This window comes from Alligator mississippiensis, chromosome 1, assembly GCF_030867095.1.
Source record: "Alligator mississippiensis isolate rAllMis1 chromosome 1, rAllMis1, whole genome shotgun sequence".
In the NCBI taxonomy this organism is placed as follows: domain Eukaryota; kingdom Metazoa; phylum Chordata; order Crocodylia; family Alligatoridae; genus Alligator; species Alligator mississippiensis.
Genome location: NC_081824.1, coordinates 300276977 through 300292184, shown reverse-complemented (window position 1 = coordinate 300292184; position 15208 = coordinate 300276977).

Below are 15208 nucleotides of genomic sequence, written 5' to 3'. Positions count from 1 at the left end.
GGACCGGCCCCTGGGGCATTCCACTTGATACTGGCTGCCAACTAGACATCAAGTCATTGATTACTAACTTTTGAGCTTGATGATCCAGCCAGCTTTCTATCCACCTTACAGTGTATTCATCCAACCCATACTTTCTTAGCTTGCTTGCAAGAATGTTGTGGGAGACCATATCAAAAGACTTGCTAAAGTCAAGGTGTATCATGTCTACTGCTCTCCCTGCATCCACAGAGCTATTTATCTCATCATAGAAGATAATGAAGTTGGTCAGGCATGACTTTCCTTTGGTGAATCCATGCAGACTGTTCCTAATCATCATCATCTCCTTCAAGTGCTTAGGAATGGATTCCTTTAAGGACCTGAGGATTTTTTCTAGGGGCTGAAGTGAGGCTGGCTGGTCTGTAGTTTCCCAGATCCTCCTTCTTCCCTTTCTTATAGATAGGCACTATATTTGTCCTTGTCCAGTCATCCAGGACTTCTCCCAATCACCATGAGTTTTCTAAGATGATGGCCAGCAGCTCTGCAATCACATCAGGTACCTCTTTCAGCATCCTTAGGTGCATTATATCTGGCCTCATGGATTTGTACATATCCAACTCTTTTAAATAGTCCCTATCCTGTTCATTCACCGCTATCAGCTGCTTACCTCCTCCCCAGACTGTGCTGCCAGGTGCCATAGTCTGGGAGCTGACCTTGCCTGGGAAGACTGAGGTAAAAAGGCATTGAGTACTTCAGCATTTTCCCTTCATCTTTCACTAGGTTGCTCTCCCCCACCCCCACCCCCCATTCACTAAGAGACCCACACTTTCCCTGATCTTTCTCTTGTTGCTGACATGCTTGTAGAAATGCTTCTTGTTTCCCTTTTATGTCCCTTGCTAGGTGCAACTCCAATTGCACTTTGGTTTTACTGGTTTCATACCCAAGCAATACTCCTCCCTAGTCATTTATCCATGTTTCTACTTATAAGCTTATTTTTTGTGTTCTAGCTCACTGAAGAGTTCCCTTCTAAGCAAAGCTGGTCTTCTGCCACATGGGCTAGTCTTGCTGAGCATCAAGACAGTTCATTCCAGCACTCTCAGCAAGGTTTCTTTAAAATACAGCTCATGGTCCTAGATTCCTTTCCCCCTCAGACTAGCCTCCTAGGGGATCCTGCCCATCAGTTTCCTGAGTGAGTTGAAGTCTGCTATTCTGACATTCAGGCTTTTGATACCTAGAAGACTGAGGCATTAAGTAACCTGCTTATGTCATGTAGAAATTTCCTGTTAAAAATGGAAATAGGAATCAGGAGGCCTTGGTCCAAACCGTGTATCTTTAGCACAAGAAGAGCATCCTTCCTTCCCCTCATCACAACAAAATATTCTGTTCTCCTGTATGCCTTTTCATGATGTTTAAAGGCACTTTATACCACCCCTGTAGTAAAGCCTAGGAGCACCACTGAGAAGCACTCTGGAACCAGGAGTTGAGCAGCATTGGCAGGCTAGCATGACCCTGAATACACATCCAGAGCCAATCCTAGGCTTTGTCTTAAATAGGATGCTTGGTGTGCACTCAGGATCACACTAAACTGACCCCTGTTGCCTCATTTTCTGGGCTTTGGCGTCAGCTGAACAGGAGTGAGTGGGCAGGTTATGCCTCTCAGTAGTAGCTACAAGCTCACTGCAAAGGCAGTGTAGACATACCCTAATTTAAAAGCTATGTGAAACCTGCTGGGTTCTGTTTGTGTGGGGTTCAGTTGTGTGCGGAGAGTATTGCCAACAGAAACATTTCTTAAAAAAAAAAAAAAAAAGGTTGAATTCAGCCTTTGCAATAATCTCCCCTCCCCCCCGAATAGGGTGACTATATGTCCCAGATTGGCCAGGACAGCCCCAGATTTCAGAGGCTGGTCCCGGCCAGCTGGTGAAAAATTTAAATGAACATCCTGGGTTCAGGGCCTGAAGGCAGAGCAGCAGGAGGGGTGAAGTAGGAAGCCTATTAACACTAATTGTTACTTCACAGGTGATTATTAACACCCTTGAAGTAAAGAACACTGGGGCATTAACGGGCCATTGACTCCCTGCAGGGAGAGAGGGAGGGTCCTGGATTTCACATTGCCCCCTATAGCCATCCTACTCAAACAACAACAATCCGCTTTGGAAAGGTAAGATTGCAAGTAGGTCCTGGTATTTTCAGGATGGAAATGCTTACAGTAGGAACAAGGGGTGTGTACAAAAGTTGCTTTTTTCACCATTTTAAAGTGCTTTATTGACATGATTTATGTCAGAAGTGCATGGCTTTACAGCACTTTAAAAATGGGTATGGCACTTTAAATTAACCCTTGTTAAATGAGGTATTAAATTTGAAGCTGCTGTGTTTTACAGCAGTTTACCAACCTTAGCACTTTAAATAACTTCTGTATGCTGGGCAAATTTCTGACCAGTGGAGAAGCCCCAGTAGGTTGCAGAGTCCCCCCTGCCACCTATCCTGGAAAGTGCAGGAAGGCTCAGAAACCTTCCCCCCCAAAAAAAAACAACAACCCCAAAACAACAAACCCACAAAAAACCCAACCCACTGCACTTCTGCCATGTTTAAGAGCACTGTAACTTTATATTGCTATAAAAAGTGCAAGGAGCACTTCTGTACTCACTCAAGGAGTTTTAGAAACTTTATAAGAAACTCCAAAATACAGGTGTATGGGAATTCACAGTTAAAGTATTCAAACTACCTTAATTGTCTCTTCTTAGTGATTGCAACCTGCCCTGTTTTCTTCTTTGTTCCTTTTATAGCTAGTCTATAAAATGTTATTTTTGGATGAAAGATTTTTTTTCAAATGGCTCTCAGAAGACTGCAGCCAATACTCAGGTTTTAAACAGCTACGGTATCAGTGCAGCCTGGAGACGAGCACCACTGAATGCAGGGTTCACATCACCCTGTGAGTCTGCTAGCTCTGTGCTGGATTGCCTTTAGACATGGAGGAATAGGATTTGATCCTCTGAGGTCCTGGGCAAGCCTTTCAGGAGAGTAAGCACCTGGCACATTTTGCAGGGTTTGTTCCTTAATGAGGAATGCAGGGTTATTAGAATGATAGTAAGGCTTGCTTTTGTTGCTTGTGGAGAGTGGGGGAATTTGGTGGGTCATGGGTGGGTTCTTTTTCAGTTGTCATCCTCATGCCAAGCTTGATTGCCATTGCCTATGGTCAGGTGTACTGGTGAGTAAGGGTCTTTTCTCTTCCTGTGCTCAGCCTTACTCAGATTGAGATTTGGCTGCAATGGCGAGGCTAGGAACTATTTGCCTAATATGCCTCACTGCAAGCAGATGGGAAGTAGAGAAAAGGGAAGACAAGTGGAGTAACCTAACTCTCCTCATGGATTCACCAGTGCACAATGGGGAGTAATCCTCCTACCCCCTTGCCAAACAAGTGGGGAAGAAAGGAGGAACCATGACTTCCTGAGTGAGGATTACTTTTCTAGCCTTCAAAACAACAGTTGTAACATGTATAAATGCCTTGTTTCCATAATCTACTAGAGGATTACTTTTCTAGGTAAAAGGAAATGTGTGTTACCCCTTGCTGTGGTCAGATTGCAGCTAGGTCTTTAGTACTTTGCTCCTGTCAGACTGCAGTTATAATCTAACCCATTTAATAATACCTTTTAGTAAGTAAGTAGACCCGACATCATGCAAAATAAGGTAGTATTCAGTGCCAGTGAGGGTGGCAACCCTGCATCTTATGTGATTAAGAGTAAAGCACTCTTATTTATACAGCCCTGTAGTGGCTCTTCAGCTTGCTTGGAGCCTTGAGGTCAGAACAGAGCTCTGTTGGTCAATGGCTCAGGGCAAGGCTTCTCTTGTTGAGGTACATGACTGCTGGTTTTGCCGCCTTAGCAGTAACAGGGTGATAGATCTCCCTGCAGCTCACCACTTGTATATAGAAAGAAACAAAAACTAGCAGTTGCATCTGTAATCACCATTACGTGTAAGCTACACGTCCCTGCAAGCCGATATTGGCGACCAGGGTGGATGGCTGGAGACCCTCTGGGTTAAAATCCGTGGGGAACACGGCACAGGGGACACAATGGTGGGAGTCTATTACAGACCTCCCACCCAAAGTCCTGAGCTTGACCAGGAGTTTGCCCGGGAACTGGCTGAGGCAGCTTGCTCCAGGATCATGGTTGTCATGGGTGACTTCAATTACCCAGACATCTCATGGGAGGATCGCTCGGCAAAATCTGAGCTGTCGCAGAGCTTCCTCTCGTGCGTGGATGACCTCTACCTGACTCAAGAAGTCTATGGGCCAACGAGAGGCAAAGCGCTGCTCAACCTGGTACTGGCTACTGGGGAGGACCTAGTTGGCGACCTAGTGATCGATGGGAAGCTGGGTGACAGCGACCATTAGCTGATCACCTTCACCATCCGCCGAAAAGCTGGCAAGTCAGTCAGCAACACGCAAGTCCTTGACTTCAGGAAAGCCGACTTTGACAAGCTCAGGAGGCTTGTCAGTGAGGCCCTAAGGGACCGTGACCACAGGGAGAGGGGAGTTCAAGAAGAGTGGTTGCTCCTCAAGGGAGCGATCCTCAGTGCACAAGCTAAGTCTATTCCATCTCAGAGGAAAGGCAGCAAGAGGGCACAGCAGCCCCCCTGGCTCTCCAGGGACCTGGCAGACCTCCTGAGGCTAAAAAGAAAGACCTACAAAGGATGGAGGATGGGAGTCACCTCCAAGGAGGATTATTCTGCACTGGTCCGGTCCTGTAGGAAGCAGACCGGGAAAGCCAAGGCTGCAACTGAACTCCAGCTAGCTTTGAGCATCAAGGACAATAAAAAGTCCTTTTTCAGATATGTGGGGAGCCGGAGGAAAAGCAGGGGCAACATTGGACCCCTGCTGAACCAGATGGGGCAACTGACAACTGACGCCCAGGAAAAAGCCAGCCTATTAAATAGGTACTTTGCGTCAGTCTTTCATCAGCCCCATGGGATGCCCATGCCCGCTACAGGGCCAGGAAGTCCGGGTGAGGGTGATCCCCTGCCCTCCATTAATGCTGACTTTGTGAAGGAACATCTTGAGAAGCTGGATACCTTCAAGTCAGCCGGCCCTGACAATCTTCACCCCAGGGTACTCAAGGAGCTGGCAAGCATCATAGCACAGCCTCTAGCATGGATCTTTGAAAACTCTTGGCGCTCTGGTGTAATGCCTGAAGACTGGAAGAAGGCCAACGTGGTGCCTATCTTCAAGAAAGGGAGGAAAGTGGATCCGGCTAACTATAGGCCCATCAGCCTGACTTCTACCCCAGGGAAGATCTTAGAAAAGTTTATTAAAGAGGCCATCCTTAATGGACTGGCCAACGCCAACATCTTAAGGGATAGCCAGCACGGGTTTGTTGTGGGTAGGTCTTGCTTGACCAATCTCATTTCCTTCTACGACCAGGTGACCTATCACCTGGACAAGGGAGAAGAGATTGATGTCATATATCTTGACTTCAAAAAAGCCTTCGATCTGGTGTCCCATGATCTCCTCTTCGAGAAACTGGCCAATTGTCACCTTGGGTTCTCCACGATCCACTGGCTGAAAAATTGGCTCCGGGGTCGGACCCAGAGGGTGGTAATTGATGGAAATCACTCATCGTGGTGTCCTGTGACCAGTGGGGTCCCCCAAGGCTCTGTCCTTGGACCCATACTGTTCAACATCTTCATTAATGATGTGGACACTGGAGTCAGAAGCGGACTGGCCAAGTTCGCCGATGACACCAAACTTTGGGGCAAAGCATCCACACCAGAAGACAGGCGGGTGATCCAGGCTGACCTGGACAGGCTCAGCAAGTGGGCGGACAAGAATCTGATGGTGTTCAACGCCTATAAATGCAAGGTGCTCCACCTTGGGGGGGGGGAAAAAAAACCCGCAGCATCCTTATAGGCTCGGCAGTGCTATGTTGGTTAGCACTATGGAAGAAAGAGACTTGGGGGTCATCATTGACCACAAGTGAACATGAGCCTGCAATGCGATGCGGCAGCTAGTAAAGCGACCAAAATGCTGGCTTGCATCCATAGATGCTTCTCAAGCAAATCCCGGGACGTCATTCTCCCCCTGTACTCGGCCTTAGTGAGGCCGCAGCTGGAGTACTGTGTCCAGTTTTGGGCTCCACAATTCAAAAAGGATGTGGAGAAGCTTGAGAGAGTCCAGAGAAGAGCCATGCGCATGATCAGAGGTCAGGGAAGCAGACCCTACGATGACAGGCTGAGAGCCCTGGGGCTGTTTAGCCTGGAAAAGCACAGGCTCAGGGGTGATCTGACGGCCACCTACAAGTTTATCAGGGGTGACCACCAGTATCTGGGGGAACGTTTGTTCACCAGAGCGCCCCAAGGGATGACGAGGTCAAATGATCACAAACTACTTCAAGATCGTTTCAGGCTGGACATAAGGAAGAATTTCTTTACTGTCCGAGCCCCCAAGGTCTGGAACAGCCTGCCACCGGAGGTGGTTCAAGCGCCTTCATTGAACACCTCCGGATGAAACTGGATGCTTATCTTGCTGGGATCCTATGACCCCAGCTGACGTCCTGCCCTTTGGGCAGGGGGCTGGACTCGATGGTCTTCCGAGGTCCCTTCCAGCCCTAATGTCTATGAAATCTATGAACCATGATGACCCCCTCAGATATGCAATTTTGGGCAGAAATCCCATAAGAGGAGATCAGACAGAAACCCCCTTCATCTTGCTTGTTTCCCAGTGCCCATTATGAACCCTATCTAGTCTACCTAAGTATTACATGAGCAGGATCTGTCACCCTGACCACTAAAAATGTCCTGGCCTTTTATATATCTTTTCATGAAGAAAGCAACACGCACCACAGATGTAACATCATCCCACAGAGACCTGGTAAAAGCCTATATACCACGTCCTGCTAGATAATGGAGTCAAGAATTACAGCATATGTCTAAGATCTGTAACTAAATTATAAAGCTTTAAGCAGTAAGTTAATTACGTATCAGAAGGGCTTTTGGGAATGATTGATAATTGGGTGAATTTGCCTTAGAACCTCTCTCATGTGTCTATACATGGAATGTATGAAGTATCACTGTTCCACCTTGGTGCAAAAACCATGCTTGTGAACCATTACTGATGGTTGTAAAAGCCACAGGAACTCAATGCTCCACTTTCCATCCACCTTGATTAATTGCTATAAACCACTAAAATTATCCCTTTACAACACGTCCAGGTAGTTGAATCAGAAATGAGACTGAACTAAAATGTGAGATCCAAATACCCCCAAACTGGGTCTGGATCTGAATGTCCGAGCTTAAACCCATATGTAGAAGGGACAGAGTCCAGTGGACTGATGTGCAGCAGAGACTGAGTATATTGTTACTTTTAGGGCTTCATTTTGTGTAGGTCAGGCAGCCCTGCTTCACTCTAATGTGTTGCCCCTCACTTCCAGCAGACACACACGTATTTTTGCAAAATTATAACATCTTTTTAATGAACCTTCTCTTTACCCCAGATAGCCATGTGAGGAAAAGTGTCAGGCAGACCAAATTACAAGGAGGGATTTAGGCTGACAGGTTGTAATTACTTGAGCTAGGAATATAACATATCTGGAACATGAAGAGTTTAAAGCCAGCTGAACATGTCAGAAGTCTCAGTGGGAGCACTTGCTGGCAGTAAAGTGTATATGTTGCTTTGCACTTGCCTTCCATCTGATAACATCTACACTTCACCACACCTTAACTTCAATAAAGTCAGAGGCTCAACACTCTTATCATGGCTACACTCATAGCTAGTTTTGTCCTTTGACTCTGTTCGACATTACCAATTCCACTTCCTATGTGATTTCATTCTGGCGTCATTATTGCGCTAAGCTATTCTGGAGCAACTAGATTTGCTTGTTAGAACATCCTGTGATATCTTTTAGCACCTGCAAAACAACAGTTGTAACATGTATAAATGCCTTGTTTACAACTGCCAATATAGGCCAGGGCCCCAAAACAACAACACTGTTTTGGACAATGATGATGTAAATGGCTAAACCGTGGGCAGGTGTGCCTAGGTGCGGTCATTGGCATGTATTTTATAAACAGAGCACATGATCTCTCTTGCAATCACTATGCATTCTCCAGTAGATAATCATGTGTACTAAACAGAGGGCTTTATAGAGTGAAATTTGGTGGGGAGAATTACTTTTTCTCTTGGTATTTTAATAAGAACTTCTTTTTCTTTCCTATTTAAGGGCCTCTAGCCTCAGCTGTCAGAAACATTGGCATTACAGGGCTAATAGACTCTGCAATAATATTTACATTTTGTATAGGGACATACTTGAGATCTGCCATTTAGTTGACATGTAACTGATGTGCTAACCATTTGTGGTGAACAAAGGTTGTATAGACATTTTTGTAAGAATAGATGTGTTAAATAAAGATGGTCCTGATCCAAAATCCCGATTCAGAACAACTCTGGACTTGGAGAAGAACCAGAGCTAGATTCTCCGCCTTGCCTTCAGTGTTAGAACTGTTGTCCTGGCCAAATTCCTATCTTGCACAATTAGATCTTGTTTAACTAAATACTCTTGCAATTTCTGTTGGATGCAACAGTCATCTTTACTTCCTGTCCTAAGTAGTTTGTAGCATATCTACTTGCTGTTACATGAAGCAGTACTGCTTAAAAGATTCATTTATTTCAGTGGCAGTTGAAGTGATCATGTTAATATTTCCATAATCTTTCGTGAGGCATCTCAAGGTTGAAGCAGTATTTTAAAAGTATTTTGATCTTCAAATGAAGAGAAAGAGAAGATGTAAGTTGTAGCCGTGTTGGTCTGAGGACATAGGCAGACAAGGTTCTTTGGGTGAATCTGATATCTTTTATTAGACCAACTTAAATAGTTGGAAAACAGTTATTAAGCAAGCTTTCGGCTTCAAAAACCCGTCAAGCTAAGGAAGTTTCAGGAGTTGGTGCGTGCTCTTCTTGGATGGAATGAATAGTAAAGCAGCCAGAGTCTGGGCTGGTATGCGTACAAGACAGGTAGTCAGTGAAGATGTAGATTGAGGAGTCAGTGGGTGAGAGACAGGCTGGGGGGGGAGAGAGAGAAGGAGGATGAATAGTGGAGAGATACCTTGGGAGTCAGATGTCAGGCAGGTTATAATGTGTCATAAATCCAATGTCTATATTTAGTCCATGATTTTTAGTATCCAGGAGGTTGATGAAGTGGAGTTCATAGGCTCGTCTCTGGGAAGTGTTGTGTAAGTTTCCTTTGAGGATCAGGACTGAGAGATTGGAAAGAGAGTGGTTTTCTTGTGAGAAATGTGCCCCCACTGGTAATTGGGTATTCTTGGCTTTGATCGATTTCCAGTGTGCATTCATTCTGGTGCGCAGTTGTTGTCTGGTCTCTCCTACATATCTTCCATCAGGGCATTTGGTGCAGTGGATGAGGTATATTACATTTCTGGAGGTGAAGCTGTAAGATCCTAGGATGCTGATGGCTCTGTTGTGGGGTGTAGTAATCGTGGGGGTGGTGGAGATGTGTTGGCAGGTTTTGCATTTCTCGTCATGGCACGGTCTGGATCCTTTTGGTGTGTTCTGGGCTTGAGGAAGTTTGCTTCTTGTGATGAGGTTGGAGAGGTTCGGTGCTTGTTTGAAGGCTAGGATGGGTGGCTCTGGGAAGATCTTTTTAAGAATTGGGTCTCTTTCTAGTTCCTAGTTTCTACCCATACTAGAAAAAGACCCTATTCTTAAAAAGATCTTCCCAGAGCCACCCATCCCAGGCAAAGCTTTGTCTAGCCAGGTCTTAAAAACTTCCAAAGGATGCAGATTCCACAACCTCTCTGGGTAGTCTGTGCCAGAGCTTTCCTACCCTCCTGGTGAAAGTTTTTCTAATATTTAACCTGAACTTTCCTTGCTACAACTTGAGACCATTGCTCCTTGTTCTGTCATCTGCCACCACTGGGAACAGTTTAGCTCCATCCTCTTTGGAACACCCTTCAGGTAGATGAAGACTGCTATTAAATTCCCCCTCAGTCTTCTCTTCTCCAGAATAAATAAGCCCAGTTCCCTCAACCACTCCTCAGAAGTCGTGTGTCCCAGCCCTTTAACCATTTTTGTCCACATCCTTTCTGGAGTGGGCGACCCAAAACAGGACACGGTACTCTAGATGTGGCCCTATACTTGGCACAGGAAAAGAGATGAGGGAGAAGAAAGACAGAAAACTACAAGAACAGATATAAGAATGTAATTTATTTAATAAGTCTTTCAGCAGTTCAGATGATGTAATCACCCAAAGGCTGAAAGCAACACCAGCCTGACACTCCTAAAGTCACTTGATTAGTATGATGGTTAAAATCGGAGAGCAAAAATTTAAAATCAGAACGACAATTGAACTAACTGACCATCCAAGCCCCTGATTGTATGATTCTCAGTAATCCCATGGTTAGTAGAATGCTCTGCTTGTTTTTATCTGCTGCTTCTTCCCCTTTCTCCGCTTTTCATTCTCTCATTTTGAATTATTTGTAGAGGAATGAAGGAGCTGAAAGTTTGCTAACACTTGGCATAAACTGCTTTTTGTGTTTTAGACATGTTCTCACAGGCATTTTTTTAATGTATGCAAAGCACTTAATACCTCCATTGGTCTTTAACTTTAAGTGTTTGAAAACAACACCATTCAGATCATGAACCAGATTTAATGCTAACACAATCCAGATTCTAAAGAGCATTATTGTCTTGCTGTGTTTGATATTTCATTGCATCAGTTTAAAGACAGACTTGAAAACAGTATGTTCTCTCTCCCACTGTTGTTACAAGCCTGGGTCATAAGATACGCTTAAACCTTGTCTGCACACACAAGTTGTACCAATTAATCTGCATCAGTTTAGAAAAAGGTGTGGTAAAATTGCTATAGCCTTGCCTTCTGTGGACACTGTTGAATTGGTTTAAGAGCATTTATATATCAATCAATTTAATCAGTTCCATAGTGTCTACAGGGCGGGTTACACTGACTTAAGTAAGTCTGTTTCTAACAACTGGTTTACATGGAAATTAAGCTGATTTGGCCAAACGGGCTGTGATTTGCAGCTTTCAGTATTTCGGTGCAAACCAGTGCACTGCCACCCTTGTTTTGGAATGAGTGACATATTTTGGTATTACCAAGGCTAGCATAATACCAACTTAAGTTACACTAAATGGGACACTCTTTATTGTTTATACTCAGGCAGCATAAAGGGATCTTCATGTGAATGAAAATCTAGCCCTGTGTCTTTATTTTACAGATGGGGACAGAAGAGCAGATTTGTGTGGCTTCTGCAACAAAAATGCAGACCACATTTAATAAATGGCTATGCTCTGCCTTTTGGAAGATGCCCAGTGATGCAGCCTTTATTTCCAACAACTCTCTATTCAAGGTTTCCTGAACAATTCTCTCCTTTTCTAGTCCTTGTTTTCTCCCAAGAAGTTGCTTAATCTTTTTTGTCTTAATTGCAAAATAGAAGTGACACTATTTATCTCCCTGAAAGAGACTGGGTATCTTAACTCCTGAGGGGACACAGACCTCTCATTCAAGTTCACCCTGAAAGGTGAGGAGCTAGGTGAACTTTCAGAAGGGACTGTTGCCCCAGGTACACTGTTTGGATTTTCTTGCTCGGATACATTTCCCCCTGCCCTGGACACTCTTTCAATTGCTTGGCCTCCTATCTTAAAAAAGTCTCTCAGATTTGTTTTTGAGCACGTTGAGATTCATACCCGCATTAATAATCACAAATTTGGTTTGTTCTTGTGACTAAGAAGATAATTATCACTGGCAAAGTAAAATGAGGTAATAAAAAAAGCAAAATTATTATGACTCCAAAACCAAACTAGAATGTGAGAGTTGTTCAGCTTCCTCGTAATCCAATTTACTTGAGGCAATACAAGAGCATCCAAACCTTCCATTGATGACCCTTCTGCCTTTCATAGCCAACATGTGGCCATCTGGTATGTCGGATTATTACTTGGAAGTGCAAAACCTAACAAAACAGAACATTAAAAAATAATCCAGAAAGCATTTGTGCACAGACCGGGCATCTTGGGAGATTTGGAAAAAAGCAGTGTTGAAGCTTTCTTCTTGGCAGTACATCCAAGCCGCATGATCCCTATTAGCAGCCTGTAGCTAGGGGATAGAACGTTTACATGCTCATCAGTAAGGAAGAAGATAGCGTTTTGTTGATTTACGCAACTGAAATGGACAGACCTCCAGATATTTCTTTTAACACTTAGGTGGAAATTTGGGGAAACAGAAAATAAAGAAAATTGTAGCAGATTTCTTTCTCGCTTATGTTTCTCTTGGAGACAGAGGGAGGGAGGATTGCAGAGTCATTAGGGTCTCTGGAGTCCCATCTTCAATTCCCTGTTATGCCATGGGCCTTTTGCATGACCTCAGGCAAGTCACTTTGGGCAGATCTATCCCATTAACTTGCTGTGCCTTTCTGTGGCTCCTTTCCATGCTTTCTCCCAAACTGGAAACAGTGGGGTTCCATTAACATGGCACTACATGTAGGCAAATTGGCTCTTACTCCTGGTTCAGGAGCAGGGTCAGGTCTGCTCTGCTCAGCACAACACTGCCTTGCACCATAGGGACAAACCCTTAGCTTCCTCAGGCCTCAACTTCCTTACCTCACAAGGATGCTGTGAGGATAAATACAGGAAAGGCTGTGCAGTGCTCAGATATGATGGTGGTTGCCTTGAGGGCTTTGTAGTCAAAAATGACAGTGCCATGGAGGTGATGGTGGAGTTGAGTGCCACGGGGATACCTGAGCCTGTAAGTAATAAGTATCTGTTGTCACAAAACTCCCAGCCCCATTCAGTGGGTGAAGCGGCCTGCTGCGGCTAACACATCCTTTGCTCTGTGCTTTTCTCACTCAAGGTCACACCATTGTTACTCATAAAAGTGTTTCTGCTGAAACTTCTTCAGTTGCTAGATATACATTCTGTACAGTATTCAAATCTCACGGCCATGCAGGGTAAACCTGACAATTTTGTATGCTCCATCTTGGTTAAGAGCTTGGTCTCATGTTGACTCATTGCTCACATTGTAAGGCTGACTAAGATTATGCTAGTTTTCTGTAGGAGCATCTACGTGTCCATATTAACATGAAGCACCATTTGCATGTGCGCCCAGAACTGCAGCATGTTGAGCTGAGTCTCAACAGCCCTGACTGGCAGGGGCTGCTCCCCTGGTTCAACGCAATGTGGATGGGGCTGGCTGGCGCATGCAGGTGCTTCAGCATGGGGCTAGCTGGCAGGTAGCACCTGCACTGAAGTACCCCCATGCCCCAGCCAGCCAGGGCAGCATCTACACATATGCTGCTGTGAAGTAAAAAGCTCCATAGCAGGATAGTACTTGTAAATATAAGTACTATCTCACTGCAGATTAAATTAGTTTACTCCAGCCTAATGGGGCGCATGTGCAGGTGTGCAATGTTTATTGTGCAGCTAATTAGTCTACTGTGCAGTAAATGTCTTATGTAAACATGCCCTGAAGTGTAAGAGTACCTCCCTTTCAATGCTGATATGATTATGCAAAAAACAAGGTAAGTGTGCTCGTGAATAAATGGATGTTCAGTTCTTTTGACAAATGTGGAAGAGACGATACACTCTTTACCAGGGTCCACTTGCCACAGAACTTAATAGTTTGTCATAGCGATGGCAAGTCCAAAGCTGGTTGCAAAGGCAGCAAAATGGTCTACAAACAGCTGGGCTAGGGATAGTAGTTGCACATAAACCAGTTTAAGTGATAAGAAGCTGGTTTAAATCTGTAAAAGAACGTAAGTTCAGGGCACATAAACTATTTTCAAAATGGCTGAAACTGGTTTAAAATAAACCTGGTTGCAGATAGTATCAGACTTAACTGATTTGGATCAAATCAATTTATGTAACTTCTGTCCCAGATCCCCTTCCTGGTTTAATTTAAATGAGAGTCCTCCAGCATCCCAGCATGCTGTCTGGGTTGGGATGTGCTCTCTGCTCCAGAGAGCAGGGCTGGCCCAGCCCCTCTGCTCTTTAGCCTGAGCAGGAGTGGGGATGTGGCAAGACACTGGACGGCATGGCCCAGTTAAGGCAAAGCGAGCAGGAAGGGGCTTCATTCTTCCCTCCTTCCCCTCCCCGCTGGGGTTTGCCTGTCTGCTGGGTAGCGGTGGAGGCAGAGGGGGTGGCTGGGGCTGGTGGGCCCTAGGGACAGAAGGGACAGAGGGAAGAATTAAGTCCCTCCCTGCCCCCTTCACCTTAATGGGGCCATGCCAGAATGGTGTCTGGCCACCTGCCGCCAGTAGAGCAGCGACGGGAAGGGGAGGGGTAGTAGCTTTTGTCAGGGTGCCCAGGAGGGGGTTTATTTCCCAACCCCTCCTTTCCCTGTCTGACTGGCAGGGACCATAGCCATTCTGGCATGGCCCCATTAAGGCTAAGGGGGCAGGGAGGAGGTTAATTCCCCCCTTCCACCGGGGGACTGTAGCTGGGACATGCGTGGGCAGCAGCTGGCCAGGCAGCAGGCTACCCAGGCTGGCTCAGAGGTGCCACAGGGGCTTGTGGGTCCAGGGTGAAACCCCAGGGAGGGTGGCTGCTGGGCTCCAGGCCCACCAGCACCTCCAAGCTGGCCCAGGTAGTCTGCTGCCCAGCCAGCCATGCACACCAGGTGAGGCTGCACTCGCTAACAGGGCTCAGCTTCCCTGTCAGAGCTGCAGCCACTGGAGAGGTCCCCACCCCCATGGCTTGTCCCTGTTGTGCAGCTGCCTCGACTGGGGCTGAGTGGGACCGGCCTGGGCTGCAGGGGCAGGACCACCCACAGCAGATGTGGTTCAGTGACGGCCACTCCCGCATCCAGGCTGGGCCAGGCCAGGCAGCGCCGCAGTTTCCCCTCCCCACCCCACCCCACGGTGCTTGCGGGGGGAGGGGAAGGGGGAAGAGACTCCCTCCAGCACCAAACAGAGCTCCCCTCCCCACCCTCTGGTGATTAGGGGAGAGGGAGGAGGCAGCAGATTGCTCCCGGCTGTCAGAGCCACTGGGGCCAGCAGAGCTCTCCCTTCCTCCTCCTCCTCCCCTGCCACAGGAGTCTGGCCATGCTTCCTCTTCCCCCCACCCTCCAAACCCTGCAGGCCAAGGTGGGGGTTTAAACCCATCCTCAGTCTTACTCAGGACCTCCCCAGGCCCGGCCATCCCCCCCGTCCCCATCCCCCTCTCCCCCAGCTTAGCTTCCCTGTGAAAGGGAAGGGCTGCTCTAGTGCCCCCAGGCTTCTGGCC